Genomic DNA, 18781 nt, shown 5'->3' with positions numbered 1-18781 from the left:
CTGCTGGAAGGCAGTTGGATACCACGGTGATGGACATGATGTTGGGGCTTGGCTAGTGCATCTTCTAGCCACTTCATTACAATGTTATCTCAGTTTTACATAGGGGGAAGTTGAGGCAGTAGTTCAAGGTCACACAAGTCAGCAGCACAGCCAGGAATAGAACCCAGGAGTTTTGTTTTTTAGCCCTTAAAAGCTATCCCTCTTCCCATATGCACGCACGCACAGAAAACTCAATCTTGATTTCAGCAAAAAAACTACTATATTCCACAGTGATAAAACAAAATACAGTAATAAAACCTTTTCAAACTGTAGTAGAGTACTATACCATAGTTATCTGTGTAGGAACAACATTTTAAAAATAAAGTACGAATCAATTCCGATGCCTGAGTGCTTCCTCCCAGTCTCAGAACCAGAAAAGGGGGGGAAAGGGCTTTCATTAAATGCAACTTGCAGGCAAATAGAGTTTTATACTGTAGTCTCATATGCTTTCAACCCTGTGCTTTGTTGGCAATCTTTGGTGAGTGGTTCAGGTAGCAAGCGCCTGTTGAGAAGACCTTCTGGGAACGTTAATTGTATGAATACTTCAGACATGCACAAAAAAAGTTACATTCTCCTCATGTTTCAGTATTTTACATCTGTGGGGATTTAAAATAAAATAAAAGGAAAAAAAATAGCATCCAATCTGAAGATGTTAGATTTGATCATTGGCTTACCTTGTCTTTGGCCCTTTACAGTTATTGTCAATGCCCCTGTTTGACACCTGTCATTATAATTCCATCATTCAATCACTCCGCTTTCCCCATGAGTTAGCTCTAATGGTTATGCCAATATTAATTTCTCTTTTCCAGAGGAAGACAGTGCACATTCTTAGTAATTATAGATTGAATCATTTAACTTTAGCCGGAGATGAATTTTGCTTATGCTTAGCAGATCTGCAGCATATCGGGGGGTTCAGTCCTGACTGCTTGCAGGCCCACAACAGAATACTCTGTTTACATGTGAAGGGTGAGTAAGCTCTCCTGCACAGTTTAGCTTTGGCACAGCTGACATACCACAGGACTTTGTAGTAATGGAGAATTTTAACTCCCCAGACATCTGTTGGATAAGTAATGTCGCCAAACAGTTTCTAATAAGTTCTTGCAATGTATTGGGGGAAGTTTTTGTTTCAGAAAGTGGAGGAAGTAATGAGGGGGACAGCCATTTTAGACTTGATTCTGTGCAACAGGGAGGAAATGATAGCAAGTGGGAAGGTGGAAGGCAATTTGTGTAAAAGTAACCCTGAAATGATAGATATCATGACTCTAAGAAAAGGGAGAAGTGAACAGCAGAAAAAGTACAGATTAAAAAAAAAAAGCAGACTTTAATAGACTCAAAACTAGGGTGACTAGTTAGTGCGAGAAATCGGGACAGCGCTGGGAGTGGGGGTAATAGGCACCTATATAAGACAAAGCACCAAATATGGGGACTAGCAAGGAACATCAAAGGCAATAAGAGGATGTTCTTTAAATACACGAGGAACAACAGAAAGATGAAGAAAAGTGTAGGTCCTCTAGATACATTAGATTAGTCAGGAGTTTTGGCTACAATCATGTTCCCACTGCTAATTCAACCTGCCTGTTTGATTTACTGCAGGTCTTCTAAAGATATCTTTCAGAGGTCTATTTGTATTCAGCTCCTAGACAGGCATCCAGATTTAAGGAGAAAACCATATGCAAGTGTGAAGATAGCAGATGCTACATCATCAAGTGTAATTTAAAAAAAAAAAAGGAGAGGTGATAGATGGACAAGATTGCATTCAGCATCAAGAACTTTTCTGTTGCATTCACAAAAATGCTTTTCTGCTTACAGGCTTGTATCCCATGCCAATGCTCTAGCTGCCTTCCAGGTTAATGCTACCAAAGGCCACCTCTCTTCCCAGATGTCATCTTAATTTCATATCCCTGCTGCGGGCTTGCTCACTGATTGTGATTCATCTCATGAGTGAGGCTTTGTACCATCATGAATGGGATAAGCTTGGGGCTTCTTCTGATGATGGGGTAATTCTCTGCGGCACCCATCTTCTACAGGTCTCTTAAGATTATTTAATGGCCAATGTGAGAGGTTCTAGAACCAACCACTATTCCTTCCTGTCAAGTTCCTACTTAGTGGGGGAGCCAGACCTGAACTTCTGACCCTTATATGAATATCTACTTACCTTAGATGGTCTGCTGCAAAGATGGGCCTAGGACTCATAAGACCAAAAGTTTAGTTCCCTGCTCAATCACAGACTACGTCTACACTTCAACCAGGTAGGTATATCCATTTTATTCTAGCTAGCACAGCTAAAAAATAGCATTAAAGACACATAGGCTTTAGCATGGGCTAGCAAGAGTACATAGGGGGAAATGCAAGCTTGTTTAGCCAGAACCCTGCAAATTTGCAGAAGTTTATAGACCATATTTGCAGATAGATGCGGATCCAAATTTTATCTCTAGAACCCTACAAGTCTCTGGCTATCCATTTTATATCTGTGGATATCTGCAACCAGGGATGCGGATATCTACAGCCCATGTTTGCAGATTGGATGTAAATACTAATTTTGTATCTGTGCAGGGCTCTATGTATGGTCTACACTGCTGTATCTTCACTGCTATTTTAGCCACCCTAGCTAGAGTAAAGCCAAGCCAATAAGTCAACATAAGCAACACATGGTAGCTGTGTTAGTCTGTTATCAGCAACAAGAACAAGGAGTACTTACAGCACCTTGAAGACTAACAAATCTATTTGGGCATAAGCTTTCGTGAGCTAACCCCCCCCCCACACACACAAACACACCCCCATGAAAAAAATGGATGTTGTCATACCAACTATAACAAGACTAATCAATTAAGGTGGGCTATTGTCAGCAGGGGAAAAAAAACTTGTAGTGATAAATAGGATGGCCCAATTCCAACAGTTGACAAGGTGTGAGCAACACAGTGTTTACACTGACACTGTGTCTGCCTAACTATATTGACTTTGACTCTATGTTGCTTGTGAAGGTGGATTTAGGTGGAGCACAAGAGGCCATGGTAAGAAACAAACCAACCACCACCCTCACCCCCAAGGGTACTGCAGGATGAAGGACAGATGCCTTATCAGACCTATGAGAGTGTCCACAACTGGAGAGCGCAAACATTGCTGGGGAGTAGTAAAAGGGCTTAGCAGAGCTTTGTGGGGGTTCCTGCTGGGGAATGGCAGGGGGTGCATAATGGGTAGAGCTCAAAAGAGAAATGGCATATGGCTTGCTTGCTTGAATCCCAGCCTTTCAATTCCAAGAGCACCAAATTTCATTCTCCTCCCATGAAGAGCAATTGAAAAAAGAAAAAGAAAAGTAATCATTTTGTAATTCAATACAATACTAATCAATTGTGACAGGACCTAGAGAATATTTTCATGGTGCCAATTACTTAAAGGGCAAAGATGCCATACCACTATTAAAATGATGGCACAGAAAGCTCTCTAGGACATTGTGGAGCAATGAATTAAATGCTGTTCAACTTGTTCAATGAAATAAAGTATTGGATCATTAACCTTACCAATGTCAGTGTGTTGTCACTATCAAATTCAACTAAATGAGTTTCCAAGGTAATAGTAAAAAGCACACTTCAGACGAAGAAATACATTAATACATTATTGGCTGCTAATAAAGAGAGAAAAACGCTAATGCAGTGTGAGCAACATAGAAAGGAGCTAAAAGTGTGTCTGAGAGAGGTAGTCAAACTAGATGGTGGTGATGGAAAGATCTATGTTTGTATATTCACCCTCCCATGTGTGCACACACGTACTTCTATGCAATGCATGAATTTTCTTATTATATAGATGAGGACGTTCCTTTCATCTCTCTTCCTTTTCCTTTCTTGCCACTTCCCCAGGGTCAGCAACTTTTATAGCCTTCTTCAAAAACTTATGATCATTCACCTGGCTGTTGTGCAAAATGATCTATGGGCTGCTGATGTTCAAGCCACGTATAATCTTTGGACTCCTCCATCCTTGTCTTCTTCCATTCAGTTATTGCAAGGGTTGTATTACCAGTGTAACTCAGGTCTCTGCTGGACATGTCTATTCCAGCACGGCCTAGCTTCCCACAACTGGTATTCAATTGAGGCCATCTGCATTAGGCACATCACTACATTCTTTTTTTTCCTATCACAGAGCATCTTGCCATTTGACTATCTCAACATGGTCAAGGGAAAGGCTTGGCATTGAGGAGGCAGGAAGGAAAGGCGCCATCAGCTGGAAAGCTGAACCTTTCCCCATTGTCTTGCCCCCGCCAGAGCCTTTCCTCACTGCATTGAAAGGCTTGGAGCTGCTGAAACCTTTTCCCACTGCTTCTCCTCTGCCAGAGCCTTTTACTGACATGTGTAGCTATACCACACAGAGTGGATGTATCTGCTCTTCACCATGGCATGTCGCTACACATACACTACATGCCACCACCAGTGATGTGTAGTTCTCTATAGTTACGTTCTTGGTGTGCACAGAGCTCCCCTTACTTTTGTGCTCCACACGGGCCCCTGGGAACAATGTTGTAGCATTTCTGTCCAGACATTCCCCTATTTCTTGTTTTTCATACAGGGAGGCAAAAATATGTCTCAATATACAGGAATCACTTCACCCATCACTGCAAAGCAGCCACCTCTGAGATGGAAAATGGCTTTTAACAGTACAAAAAACAAAACAAAAAAACCCACTACACATTGGAAAAAAATACTGTAATTGAAAATGCCTGTGACAAAATAGAAATGATCAAATAGTATCTGCATGCTGTTACATTTCAATATTAAGATAAGAAATGTTTTCCTTCTTTCTGCTCATTCATGAGTGAAAGGGTATTAGTGAGGGTGACCTTGCCTTCCTGAGACACTCGCAATTCTATTTTAATTTAAAATAAAATGAAACTAAGACAATATATAGATTTAAGACAGGCAGAAGTGTGAAAACATATGGATATTGGCAGTGACTAGTGTTATTTCTGGGCCATTTTATATTTTATGATAAATAGCTTAAATGGGGTAATTTAAAATTGCAAATTCTTTTTAGAGAGCCTGCATAAGCTCAGTTGATGTTAGAGGTGCCTGTCATCAGAAGGGTTAAATTTTCATGGTACTTGTTAATTACCTTATCACCATTACTATTTCATATTAACTCTACCCCAGCATCCAATTCATTAGAGTATCCTATGTTACCATAGCATGAGCTAGAAACAAAACCTGTTTGCAGAGAGTAAAAGAACCCCCTGAAATATCTAAGTTAAGTTCAGATTCTGCTTAAGATAATGTAGCACAAGCAACATGTCCAGAGAGCACAAAGGTTGAAATGGCCAGCACACGACCTAGGCACCACTTAAGTTTAAGAGGAATTAAGAGGCGTATTCTTTCCCGTGTAGCCTTTTGCTGGCCCTTTGCACAGGGATGAATTTTACCCTTTAAAAAAGTCTCATTTGACTACCAAGGAGAGGGATTTTCAAAAGCACTCAGTGTTGTTGAAACTCTGTTCCAATCAGAGCCAATGGGACTCTTACCATTGATTGCAAGGTGGGATTTTCAGCAGCGCTCAGCATCCCGGTAGCTCTGCTTCCGTTGAAGTCAATTCCCCCAGACAAGAGCTTGTGCAGCGTAGATCAGCTGCTTCCTCATCCACTTCTTATCTAGTCATAGTACTGATTTTAGAAGGAAGGCCCCGGTACTATCTCCCTGTTTTCAGTACAGTTTTGTTGGTTATTTTATCTTGTATACCCACAAGTGACCAAAAGGATATGTTTACACAGCTGTAATATACCCACAGCTGGCCTGTATCAGTTGACTTGGGCTAAGACTGCAGGGCTAGAAAATTGCCATATACATGTTCAGGCTTAGAGACATTCAGGCCTGAACATCCCAGGGCCCAGGTTCCAGCCTGAATATCTACACTGAAATGTAGTCCCACAGCCCAAGTCCCACCCCACATCCCGACTCAGCAGACATGAGCCAGCCATGGGTGTTTTACTGCAGTGTGGACATACTCAAAAGAGGTCTCACATGGAAATTTCCTAAAATGTTGGACTTCAGCAGCACCATCTAGGATGGAGAGCAAAACTGCGTTGTGCAGTTACGTCTCTGAAGGAAGGTGAATGTCAAAGTCTACTGTTTTGAAAGCACTCCCACTAATCATGCTCTACTAAACAAGGATCCTACGTCTCATATCCAAAAAGCATAGCCACTTGCAATTATCTGCATGACTGTGTATGGCAGAAACACGGCAGTGTGTTTATTGCTGTGCCATTACTCCTTACATTTGGTTCAATACCCTATTTGTGGTGATGATGGGTATGTTTCCTCGGCTTTGAAATACTCAATTGTCAAGCCAGAGTTTAGCGAGACAATTCTAAAGAAGAGAAGTCATTCATAGGTGGCACTCACGTGAGTTGCAAGTGCTTGGTTATCTACAAAGAGCTGAATTTCTGACACCTTTGTTGATCCATGCAAACAGGATAAATTAAAGAGTTCGCTTGGAGCAGAATTTCATCTTTATGTCCAAGGTTAGTTGCTTCATCATATATTGCTGCAAAGCCTAATGTCCAAATACTGACGTGAAGAGGGTGCTTATTGTTATTTGAAACACCTACATGACTGGTTGGTATTTCATCTGCAGAGACACTTCTAACCATGCCTTCATGGGCCGTCAGATAGTTCTATTGGGCTATCCAACTCTTCAAGAACCTAACAGAGAACAGGACTATCAAATTTGTCAGGTTAAGACAACAAAAGAGCTTTCTATTTATGCTCCCTCAACTTTCCTGTGGTTGATGAATGATAAAGTGTATTAGTTACTAAACACTATTATGAGTTACACCAGATGTTATGAATGATGAACCAAATTCAAAGGGAATAAATAGGCGCAATGAAATACATTTCAATAGAGTCAATTGTTAAGAGTGGATGCAAAGAGCAGTCAGATGATGACATTTACAGTTCATATCAACAATCTTCATTCGTCCTGCAAAGCTTAGAGACTATGCTATGCAGTCTTGAACACTTTTTACTTTCACCTTATCTAATAACTATCTACATAAATACACAATTCTATAACAGTACCTACCTATCCTGGGTTATAGCATGATTGGCATGCTAATCATAATACAAATAATCTGAGAAAGTTTAGTGAAAACTTATGTACTGGATGCACCTGGCAGGTGACATTCATTCCTGTGAAGAGAACCAGCATGAGGCCTAGGTACCACTACAGACCCAGTCAGGCCAAGCATTAAGTGCCAGATTTTGAGCAGTCTTCTCTCACTGAGTAATAACTTACTCCATTAATAGCCCCATTGATTGTGGAGTAAGATACTCTTCTATGAGCAAGGAGTTCACACACACATGCTAAATTGGGACTTCAGTGCTGTGTAGCCCTTATCCTAGTTCTTTGCATAGGGGTGGGGCTTAAGGGCTTTCATCCTTGGTGCATATTTCTATTCTTCACTCAAAACTGCATTATGCTTCTCTACTCACCTTCAGCTCTTAACCCAAATTTTCAGTTGACTGAATTATCAGCATTGGCTCAATGTGACATTTCTTAGAAATACTTGGAAAGGAACACGACACCATTGTCCTAATGTAAGAAAATGAGCACTCCACATGATGGATCACTTGCTAGATGTAATGCTACGTTTTTGTCAGGTTCATTGTGCCACATCACATTCTGGACTATCTGAAAATTTAAAACCAATTAGAAGTCATGAACCACATCACTGATCAAACTGCTCATGCTTTAGCTCATCTAGAATATGCATATTGTATTCTTACTGGCTGGCATATGGGACATAATTTTTCAAGATGTGCTCATCGGTTATCTGGTGTCCCTTTAGGGGAAAGATGGTTCCACTTATCAAGCTGACCCTGTTTGAATGTCTAGCCTCCTACTCCCCTCATAGACATTCTGCATGGATGGTCACCTCCATTTTTATCATTTCAATATTAGGAGATTTACAAACTCACTGCTGAAGTGAGAATTCCCTCTTCATGAGTACATCACCCATTGTGGATTTGGAAAGATATTACTGCTGTCTACAAAAGTAATGGAAGTTGGCATAAGAACGTCCATACTGGGTCAGATCAAAGGTCCATCTAGCCTAGTATCCTCTCTTCTGACAGTGAACAATTCCAGGTGCCCCAGAGGGAATGAACAGAACAGGTAATCATCAAGTGATCCGTCCCATTGCCCATTCCCAGCTTCTGGCAAATAGAGGCTAGAGACACCATCCCTGCCCATCCTGACTAATAGCCATTGATGGACCTATCCTTCATGAATTTATCTAGTATTTTTTTTTTTTAGAATCCTGTTATAGTCTTGGCTTTCAAAAAATCCTCTGGCAAGGAGTTCCACAGGTTGACTGTGCATTGTTTGAACAGGCATAGATGTAACTGGCAAACAGTTTAATTGTTTATGGAGTCCTGTATTGTTATTTTTCATCACTACCTCCCTGGGTCAGGAGTGGGTAATTTGCATGCCTGCTGCCTTCGTTGGATGTGGTAGCCGTTTCTCAGGCTCCCTCTCCGGAATTGAACCCTGATTCCCCATTACCGATGGTCACCATGGCAGGTACAGGAAGTACCATCAAAAATCTATGTCCTGCCTCCTCACAAGCATCTTCTCCTAGGCTTTCTCCCCAGCTCTCTTCATAGAGAGCCTCACACTAGTCGGTTCTGTTGAAACAGCTTCCCTAGCAAGCAGCTGCTCTTCCCTACTTTGTGGGAAGGCTGGCTTTTATATTTGCCAGAAGGCCTTGCTCAAAGTCATCAGTTCTCTCCATCATGTGATGAGCGAGGAAAGGGGGAGGGGGGGAACTAGGCATCCAGCTTATCCTGTGACAAATTTTACCAGTGAGGCTCCTTGTCAAGCCCAGATGTGAAGAAAAGCTTCCCATGTGTGATCGCATTGCCCAGGGGAGCCCTTTCTGAGCTGGGACTGTACTTTATACCACACTACACTAGCACTAATGACATTGTCCCTATATATTTAAGTGACATATGAAGAATTCCAATAGGACACACAGGATAACTTTAAAAAAAAGAAAAGAAAAGAAAAGAAAAGGATGCCACACTGCTACAATGTCTGCATCACACAAGTTTAGAACTTAATCCTGGCACACTGAATTCTGTGCAGAAGTGTGTTAATGTCCTTTTGGAGCCAACACAGCAGAAGGACAAAAAGGGATATGGAATGGGGCTTAGACTGCCAACTTTAAAGCATATAAAATAAGTGACCCTTTTCAAAGGTCCCATCAAGGTTTTGAATATGCCTTTGAATCTCCACGGAGATTCTCCTTGTTTCAGAGTAAAACAGGCCAAATAGAACAAGAATTGGCAGGTCCGTGTCAGAGAGCAAGTGAGGCTATTTTGTGGTTTGGATCTGTTCCATGTTGGATTCCTTGATCAAGAAGTATTAGTTTCAAATTAAAGTGTATCCCTTCACTTGGATTAAACAATCCCAGCCCTGTGGGCATGGTCTAGAGAAAGGAACGGAAGTCTGTTTTTAGCACCTATTGCTTTAATGATTTCAGTTTGCAATACAGCTGCATTCTATAGTTATTGCTATGTTCCAGTACATTTAACACCCTCCTAAATGTGAGTAAATGAAAAAACACATATACTACTCTGTTTTGCAAGTGAAATGTTTTTATGACTATTTTTTATACTGTGAGAGAAGAATTGAAGTCTGAAAGAAGTCTGAATTATACTGATTTTCATTCATTCCATATTTTATATTCTCTGGCATTCCAAACAGCTGGGAATTAGGGTTACTTGCAGTGAGGCCTCCTGGGTGAGATTAATGCAGCTTTTAGCCAGAGAAAGAATGTCCTAATGAACATAGGAGAAGAAAAATAAGCCATGTGATCACTGTTTGAGAATTCTGATGCAAACCATTGCACCTCTATAACTGACTATGCACCTGAAATACTATATCTTTTGTTCGTGATTAGAGGAATCAATAATGGCATTTTTTACAGTGCCATTATCTATAGGAGTGAAAAAAAGAGTTCTGTGGCACCTTATAGACTAACAAATGTATTGGAGCATGAGCTTTTGTGGGTGAATACCCACTTCATCGGATGTATTCACCCACAAAAGCTCATGCTCCAATACGTTTGTTAGTCTATAAGGTGCCACAGAACTCTGCTGCTTTTACAGATCCAGACTAACACGGCTACCCCTCTGATATTATCTATAGGATTTCTTAATGATGTTCCCTACAATAAGTCTTGCATCCTATTGATCTGTAATATTAGTTTAAGGTACTGGTGGCTGCTTTAAGTTCAACTCAGGTTTTGGAGTTTATTTTAAGCTCTCAGATTTTCTGTTGTCTCCCAACTTTTTGTGTTCTTTTCCCCTCCCCCCTTCCTTATCTCTTAAAAAAAAATCTAAACCATTGGATGCCTACTAACCCCTGTTAGCATTTCAACCCCATGTTAGTCCCAATACCCATTTCATTCTAAAGCAACCCCTGGTATCTCATTGTCCACTCAGTGTTTTATGTGCTGTTCAGAGTACATAAAGAGTGCTGTAGACTAGAGTGACCCTTTGTAATTCCCGCACTGAAAGCTTCTGGGTGTGAAAATATGGCCATTGTATAACGGGAGGGGCAAGTTCTCTGCTGGTGCAAGTGGCTTTTGCTCCACTGAAGTCAATGGAGTTTTGCCCATTCCCAGAGAGAATGTTAGGCCTGAATTTGTGTCTGCATTTTTCACCTGTTCCCCATTTCTTCCCTAAGATCAGGCACCAGGTCACATAGCGTATTGCCATGACCCTCATGTTATATTAGGTGTTCAATATTCATGTTATTCAGGATGTATTCTGCATGGTGGACCAGAAGACAGCAGCTGCATGGGAACTCAGCTATGCTCTACATGTTGAGAAATGCCTTCTCCAGCATGGTATTCTGCTATCTAGGACCTGCCCTGATTCCTTGCCTATACACAGCAGAGATCCCCCTCTGCTCACAACGTAGGCTAGGGGGATTAGTGTTTAGTTACATCATCATAACTACAGATCCTGCTGCTGGAACACCAATTCTAAATAGGACAGACAAGCATTTTGCTGCATCTAATAACAGTTTCCAGCTTGTTGAAAAGTGGACTGGGTTATGGGGCTGAATTAAGGTGTTGGAAACATAACTTCATTCCCATAGTTTCTAGTCTTATTCCACCCCCCCCCACGCCCCAATATCATTCTACTTATGATGCTTTAAAATAAAACTTATTCTCATCCTTAACTTAGGAAAGGATATTGCCTGGGAACATGCACAACAATATAAGATTCCTGCATGGAAATGTAAACAGTATCTCTTTATTTTCCTGTCACAGATTTGTTCATGAGCAACCACACTCAAGAGGCCATTGAGAACCCCTTAAAACAGCTCTGCTCATCTGGACTATTGGGCTTTTGGCAGAACTAGATCTTCTGTGCTATATCCAGAACTAGGACAGGTGAAGGGCAAGCCTCAGTTGGCAAAAGTAAATGGGAACCTGAAAAGCCAGTTCAATCACTGCTATGTCAATACATTTACCAGCATAATTGACGGATGTAATTTTCCTCCGTCCTTTCTGCAATTTACATTTCAAGAGCCAAGCACTTAATATATTGTAAGATGAATGCTGCAATGAAAGTGCTTACAAAACAGTGACTATGGGAAAAAATAATCAGGAGACAAAAGCACAACAGGTCTTTGAATCAGAAATGGTGCTAATTCCATAGAGGAATCTGAAGAGCTCTGGAAAAGTGCTAAAATAAGCTGCTCTTATGCTTTAGGACCTAATCTATCACTTTTTTTTTTCCTAAACAGGGCAATTTCATAAAGATAGATTTGGTTCTTTGATGTTACAGTGAGTGCCCCAGGGGAAGGCAGATAAAGGTCAATAATATAACTAATGGGAATAAACTCTATAGCATTAACTCATCACGAGCATGAAGGAAGCACAAATTGGTAGGTATGAGGGATAAAACTTTTAGTTAATTTTTTATTCATGATTTTCCGGTATAATGCATAAAACTTGGATGAAACAGTGCCACTTACTTCTGTACAAACAAGTAAGCCAACATGGGTTGTTTCAGAACACAGCTATATTAGCAAAGACATATATTTTATACTTCTCCTCCTGTCCTTCCCCATTAGATCCACTACCCAAAAAAGAAAGGGTTGGATTCTGTGCTCACTTAGGCTGCAGTATCTATTTAATTCCATTTACTTGCTGAAATATGCCATCCAAGTACAAAGAAAACCATCCCTTATGGGAAAAAGGAAGAAGTCTTGCGCAGTATGGAAAAAAGTATCACTTTTGATTTATTGGGTCAAATGTGTTGCTGGTGTAAATGGGTATAGCTTAAGTTACTTCAATTCAGCTTCACTCATTTATACCAGCAGAGAATTTTCTCCATTTATTCTCTAGCAGCACTAAGTAGCAACAAAGCAGAAGTAATGCAGAGTGGGTAATCTGACAAAGCAACAACAGGAAGAGAAAAGACAGCCCGGGGTTCCAAATGCCTGAGGTCATTTCACAAGCGAGGAATGTGTGTTCCCCAGTTGCTTCCACAGAATGCAGCCATCATTTCCTGCCAGTACTGTCAAACTCACACTGGGAAACAAGACGTGCATTTATTTTCCATTAGCCAAATACAGTTATGGTTCATTAGAAAGTATGTAGTGCTTCTGATAGCCAAAAGTGCTGTACTAACATTAACTAATTAATCCTCACAACACAACCCTTGTGACAGGCAAATTGGTATCACTATCTCTATTTTACAGAGGCTGAGCTGGGACAGAGAGGTAAAGTGAAATGACTTGTCTAAGTGACACTGAGTCAGTGGAACAGCAAGATATGAATCTCAAGAAATCTTGAATTCTAAGTCTGAGGGTGAAACACCCCCCTATACAGAGGGTCAGTACCAGGCGTAGAAACCATTTAAGCCGTATTTGTAAGGTCTTAAATACAATGGTCCATATCACATGAGTTGTGTCAATGGTGATGGTGGGTTAACAGTCTCAATGAAGAGGCTGAAGACTAAAGAGGGAATGGAGACTCAACTCCACTTTTACCTGTACAGTCATGCTGGCATTGAGAGAGAATGAGAATGAATCTGGCAGTGTAGCTGCCAGGAATGTGCCTGGTCTTTGGATCAAGAAACCAATCCAATCTCCAAAGTCCAGAGCCTGCATTCTAATGCACATGTCCGAAGAACTCTGTTGACTTCTGTGGCACCCTGCTGAGGAAAAGGGTCCACTGCATACATCACAAAACAGGATTGGGACCCCAAACCTGTAGTGATGGCACCTTTCACTGGCACTAAATTCATGAAGAAAAAACAAAAAGATGCCTAGTGTAACCATAAGTTTAAAAAAAAACAAACCAAAAAACAAAACCCAAACCCACAGCATTGTATCAATATCATAGCATCATACCTTAAACATCAAAGCTAATCAGTTTGATATTATGAAATCTTTTCTATATTGTCCAATAGATTTCAAATACATTTAAGATAAATATATGGAAAACACACACTTAAAATACGTCCTGAATACTGGTTGAAATATTCCACTGAGGAAGAATGGGGAGGTGGGGAAGAGAACTCTGCTTTGTCAAAATGATTGATTTGTGTAAAACTCTATGACAAAACATCCAACTTGCTCAGTTTTAATAGGGTTGTCAGCAGTGAATGTTATCTTAACTTATGAAAAAAAAACCAAAAAAACCCACACGCCTTCTTGTTGCTCCATATATCATGATGAACAATAGTCCAACAACAGAAAAAACAATCATTCCTAAATCAGGCTTGTTTTCTTAGGGTGGGGGCAGGGTGGGGTGGAGGATCATCAATAATGAAGTATGAAGAACATTGAAAGACTTATGCTCACAAATATTAGCACATAACTAGGTAGCTTGGAATTATTCTTTTTACCACAATAGATAATTCTTGAATGATGTGTCCAACAAAGACAAATCCTGCAGCCAGAGGAAGTCATCCATTATATTAACAATTATATTTGATTCCTTCAAAGCAATGTAATTCAATAGAGGCTTCAAAGTCAGTGGAAAAGTTAAATGGCTGCCTTTCAGAAATGATTTCTGTGAAGGGGGAATAGTTGACAAAAATATGTCCTGTTGTGGGGGAAGAGGTGATACCTGTCCAAACTCAGGACCAAATTCTGAGGTTCATATTCAAAGGTTACTCAGTCATTACTCAGGCAGACTCCAAGAGGTGAAATTCACCCCACACAGAGGGACTGGCACAAGGCCTAGCATGTAAGTCCCATTTAGCCTTAAGGGCACAGCTCTTCACTCCTTGGCTCGTATGTCTTCCTTCCTTCATCAGAGTCAGCAGCTGGACACAGCCTAGCCCCATAACTTTCCTGCAAACCAAATCCAAGCTCCTATTAAGTATTTCCCTAAGAATCTATGTAGGATTTAAGCCTCTTAGGCTCTGTATTGCAAAGCTTTGAGTAAGGGCCCCTTCCTATGAGCACTCCCCAAGAGGCATGTTGCTTAAAGAAATGAACTTCCAGTAACAGAGGGTAACACTTTCTAACATGCTCAAGTGACTTAGGAACCTATACCCCATTGATTATCATTAGGATGTAGGCTCTTAAGTCACAGCCACTTTTGAAAAGTTTACCCTCAGTGCATTTTGAGACAATTTCTATGCTCAAGAGCAACGTACACAGCCATTATATGCTCTGTAGCAATGGTCAATACTACTCCCTGCGTGTGTGCGCATGAGAGGTGTTGTTGCATTGTGACTGCATGATATTGCCACTGTAATTTGCAGGCCCAGTCTCACAATCCTTACTCATATCAGCAGTCCTGGTGAAATCAGAACTACTTGCATGATTAAGAGGGTTGCAGGATCAGACCCTAAGCAATCAGGATCCTGCAAACAAAGTCCTGCCAATTTAGTAGCGCAGGATGCACTGCAGGATGCACTATGAGCTGCTAGCAGCAGTTTGTGTTTTTGTCCGTGTATTTGTACACACACTAAACACACTAATGATGCTCAGTGAGCAACCCATTATAATAGCAGCAGTGGGAGGAAGAAATAGCTGCAAGAAGCCCAGGCGAGAGAAGTAAGTTATATGAGATGAGATTTGGTAAAAGACGGCATGTCAACAAGGGGCACAGAGAGAGGGAGGGTGTTCCAGATCATAGCAGTTGCGGAGGAATAAGCTCATACATCAAACTGTGCCAAAGCTGTGCTCAACAAACAGACTGAACTGGGTTCAAATGAACAGAGGGAATTGGGGAGAGGATTAGAGAAATGGAGGACCAAGATGTTGGAAGGAGAACGTGAAAGCAGGATTCTGAAGTGGATGGTGCATCATGGGGCTGAGCGTGACATGGCTTCCTCCTTGGAACATTGGAGAAGGGGTTCAGCAACATTTTGCACATGCTAGACAGCAGATTCAGCGCTAGAGCAGAGTAGTACCTTGATCTGTGAGCTTTCCCACAGACATCTATGGCACAACCCATGGAGTAGATGCTACTCAACCTGAGTAAGGGCAGCAAAGTCTATTGCGGTAGAGCTGGGTGCAGGCACCTAGAAGCAGGTTATACACCTGTAGGATCCAAGGTAGAATATTTCTATCATAAGCAGTCCCTTCTAACCAAATTCCCCAAAGTCCCCAGAAATCTGACCACTTATTCTACCTAAGAGCAAATAAATAAGAACCAAAGAGGGGCTGTGCTAAAAGTCTCAGGATTTCTCAGCTGGTGGGAGGGGATTAGGCATTTTTCAGGTCAGTAAAACAAACCTCATTCTTCCCCTTAAGAGTTGATTTTCATTTTCCTTTCATTGAAGGACTTTCCCCACCTCCCCTGCTGGATAAACAATGCTGAATCAACACTGCATCATGTATTGAGAAATGATGAAAACTGTCTTTTTCCATGTGGTAATTTTTAGCCAAGGGAGCTGGAGAGGTCTGAGAGGCCTCAGGCCTTAACTTGGATTGTTAGTGGGGAGAGTCCTAAATCTGATAAAGTGTGAGTGCAAAAATATACATGGGGAGAGGGTGAAGACAAAGCAAAGGAAAAAGCCATACACCAACAAGACAGGAAGTTGAGATCTGAAGGGTTAATCCTGCAGCCCTTGTTCACATGAGTGCCCCTTTCTACTCATTGGGACAACTAACATGAGAATTGTATTGCAGGATCAGGTCCTAAATTAATGAATCATTTCACTGAACGTCCTGGGATGCATTTGTGCGGCATCATTCAAACTCTTCTAGGGCCCAACAGCAACCTCAAATCCAGCCATCAAAACTTATTATGCAGGATGATGAGGCTGTAACAGTGGATTTAAATACAGAACAGCAAACTGGATTAGAGTCCATGTTACTTAGCCTGTCACTGCCCACAACCCTTTTCCTTAAAAAGAGATTTTTATACTCATGGAAGTTCCCAGGCTGGCTGCTCAGGAAATGGACATCTGGTTACATACAGAATGGGGTCAGCATGGGCTGCAGCACACATCCACTGCTTCTCCATCAGGTGCTTAGAAGCTCACCCACTCCCACCATAGTCAGGTAAGGGAGAAGTTCAATCCCCAACTCTCATTCAAACCTTGACCTTTCTGCCTGCTTGGAGGCAGACACCAGTCTCTGAGGAACTAGCTAACACTGTAGCCACTGGATGATACTGCCTGTAGAGTCAGTTATACCAAACCGGGCTTGATTCTGAGCAGCAGCTCAATGGTGAAAGTTTCTGTATCCATTCCTCAAACCCTCAGTCATCCTGTTTACCTAATCTTGGTGCTGTAACAGAGTGCCCTTAATCTCCATTTCACAGAAATGAGACAATAGAGTTTTTTCTGGGGGTGGGGTGTGCGTGTGAGAAATATTTTTCAGTGATTAGTTGTTTTGTGAATTCATGTCAGTTTCATCTAACTGGTAAAAAACACTGAAACAATTAGGAAAAAAGTGTTTCGTTTCAACTTCTCAAATGAAACTCATTGCATTTGCAACCACATACCCTTTCAAAATTTTCTTGAATTTTTCAAAAGTCAACACCATCAAAACTGATCAAAATCAAAGCAAAAAAAGTGTTTATATTTGCCAAAACATTTCTTGCAACTAAAAAAAACCCAACAACTTCAAAATTACCAATGAACCAAAAATCCATTATTCACTTAATTCTAACAGAAAGACAAAAAATGTACTCGGCATTCATGAAGCATATGAGTGGCAGAGATTTGGGCGGTTGGGGGAGAACCCAGGGGGCCTGTTTGGCTTCCTGTTTCAGCCATTAGACTCCATTGCCTGGCTGAACTTGGTGTAGAACTCGATTCCTGAACACAAGTTACTTGCAGCTTACCATTAGAGTCCTCCCCACAGTTGCAAATGTTCTCCTTCAGATTGAGGAGATGAGATATTTAACAGCCATGGAAGTCTGCCATTATTAAAGCACCTGGAATGACTGACTGCTGCCTTGTGTTTCTGGGGGAGTAGAGAGATAACCCATGGCCAGGCTCTCTGCAGTGAAGGAGGGGGCAGTTCTGGAAAGTGTACACAGCCTGGAACAAAACAAAACCACCAAATCAACCAAAGAAAGAATTTACTTGACAATTAACTATGTGAGCATGTCACTTTGTAGCTCAGGCTCTGCATCAGAAACCCATTCCAGTACATGCAGTCTTTCAACAACCACCAAAAATAAATTCCCCACCAGTGACGGGTGCTTTTTGGTGCTTTTTCATTAGTTAGTGAATTGGTGATGGATGCCAGCTGCAGCACTGCTTGTTTAGGCCTGCAAGCAATTTCATCACCTTGGAAATGCTACTGGGGAGGACTTTAAAATGAAAATATTTTCAGTTAATTTAATGATAGCCGGAATTTAACATTTAAAAAAGCATCAGCTTGATAAGTGCTAGGGATTGTGTCATTGTTACTGGGATTTTTGAAAACCTGAACAAAGTTGATCATTCAGAAGCGGCAGAAATGGGAGTTGAGAGCTGGCTTTGTGGCTTCTCATTTTCCTTCCATCTGTATATCTGTACCTCCAGATGCGTTTGTCAGGATGGGAGTTCAGTTGAGCTTACAGTTGGTGCTTACAGTTCACAGCTGCACAGGGGCTTTTGCTGGTTCCACTACCCACACACTCCACCACCCTCAATCCCTTCAGTTTTGAACCACCCCCAAACCTCCAAGTACTATGCAGCCAAAGCTTTTCCTTATTTAAAGCCCAGAGTATCCCAAATGGCCACATTTCATTTTGGTTCCACATGGTTTGATTGCCTCCTACGGTAGAGAAGAGACAGGACTTATGTGCAATGAATATAAAGAGGATTCTGTACAGAGGCTGCTAGACACAGACGACTCTGTGGTGCTCCTGGTTCCCATACTGACTAAACATATCCTGTAGTGCCTAGTGTCCCTCTAAATCCTGGTCCAGACTACAGTTGTGAAGGGATTAGTGATTACAACCAATAGAAAAGTTCCACATTTCAGAGACCTTTCAGTGAGCAATGTGATGGGATGTTCCATTTTGTAACTAAACCCCCTAACCGGATGAGTTTACCACTGAGCGTTGATCCTGTTGTGTTAACCATTTAAAGACTCTGGAATTCCTTCCTTTAATGAAGCATTTTCAACTTAGTTTCCTGTAGGAACCTGCTAGTGACCTGACCCATCTTTGTGGCATTACTAGAAGAGCGAACTGAGACCCTCCCTCAAGCATTCGCTCACCTCAGAGGTAGCTCCATTTCTGCCAAGGGAAAAGTGATTGTAGAACCCAGCTGACCCG

General features: G+C 41.4%; 1 non-coding gene across 1 annotated transcript; it reads right to left on the bottom strand.

Moving 5' to 3' along the window:
• Positions 1 to 8470: 8470 nt before the first annotated feature.
• Positions 8471 to 8738, bottom strand: LOC142046840 (18S ribosomal RNA). The gene has a single exon (XR_012655881.1). It is a non-coding gene; the product is annotated as an 18S ribosomal RNA (ribosomal RNA).
• Positions 8739 to 18781: the final 10043 nt, after the last annotated feature.

This window comes from Chelonoidis abingdonii, chromosome 4, assembly GCF_003597395.2.
Source record: "Chelonoidis abingdonii isolate Lonesome George chromosome 4, CheloAbing_2.0, whole genome shotgun sequence".
In the NCBI taxonomy this organism is placed as follows: Eukaryota; Metazoa; Chordata; order Testudines; family Testudinidae; genus Chelonoidis; species Chelonoidis abingdonii.
This window is presented reverse-complemented; position numbering and strand designations above follow the sequence as displayed.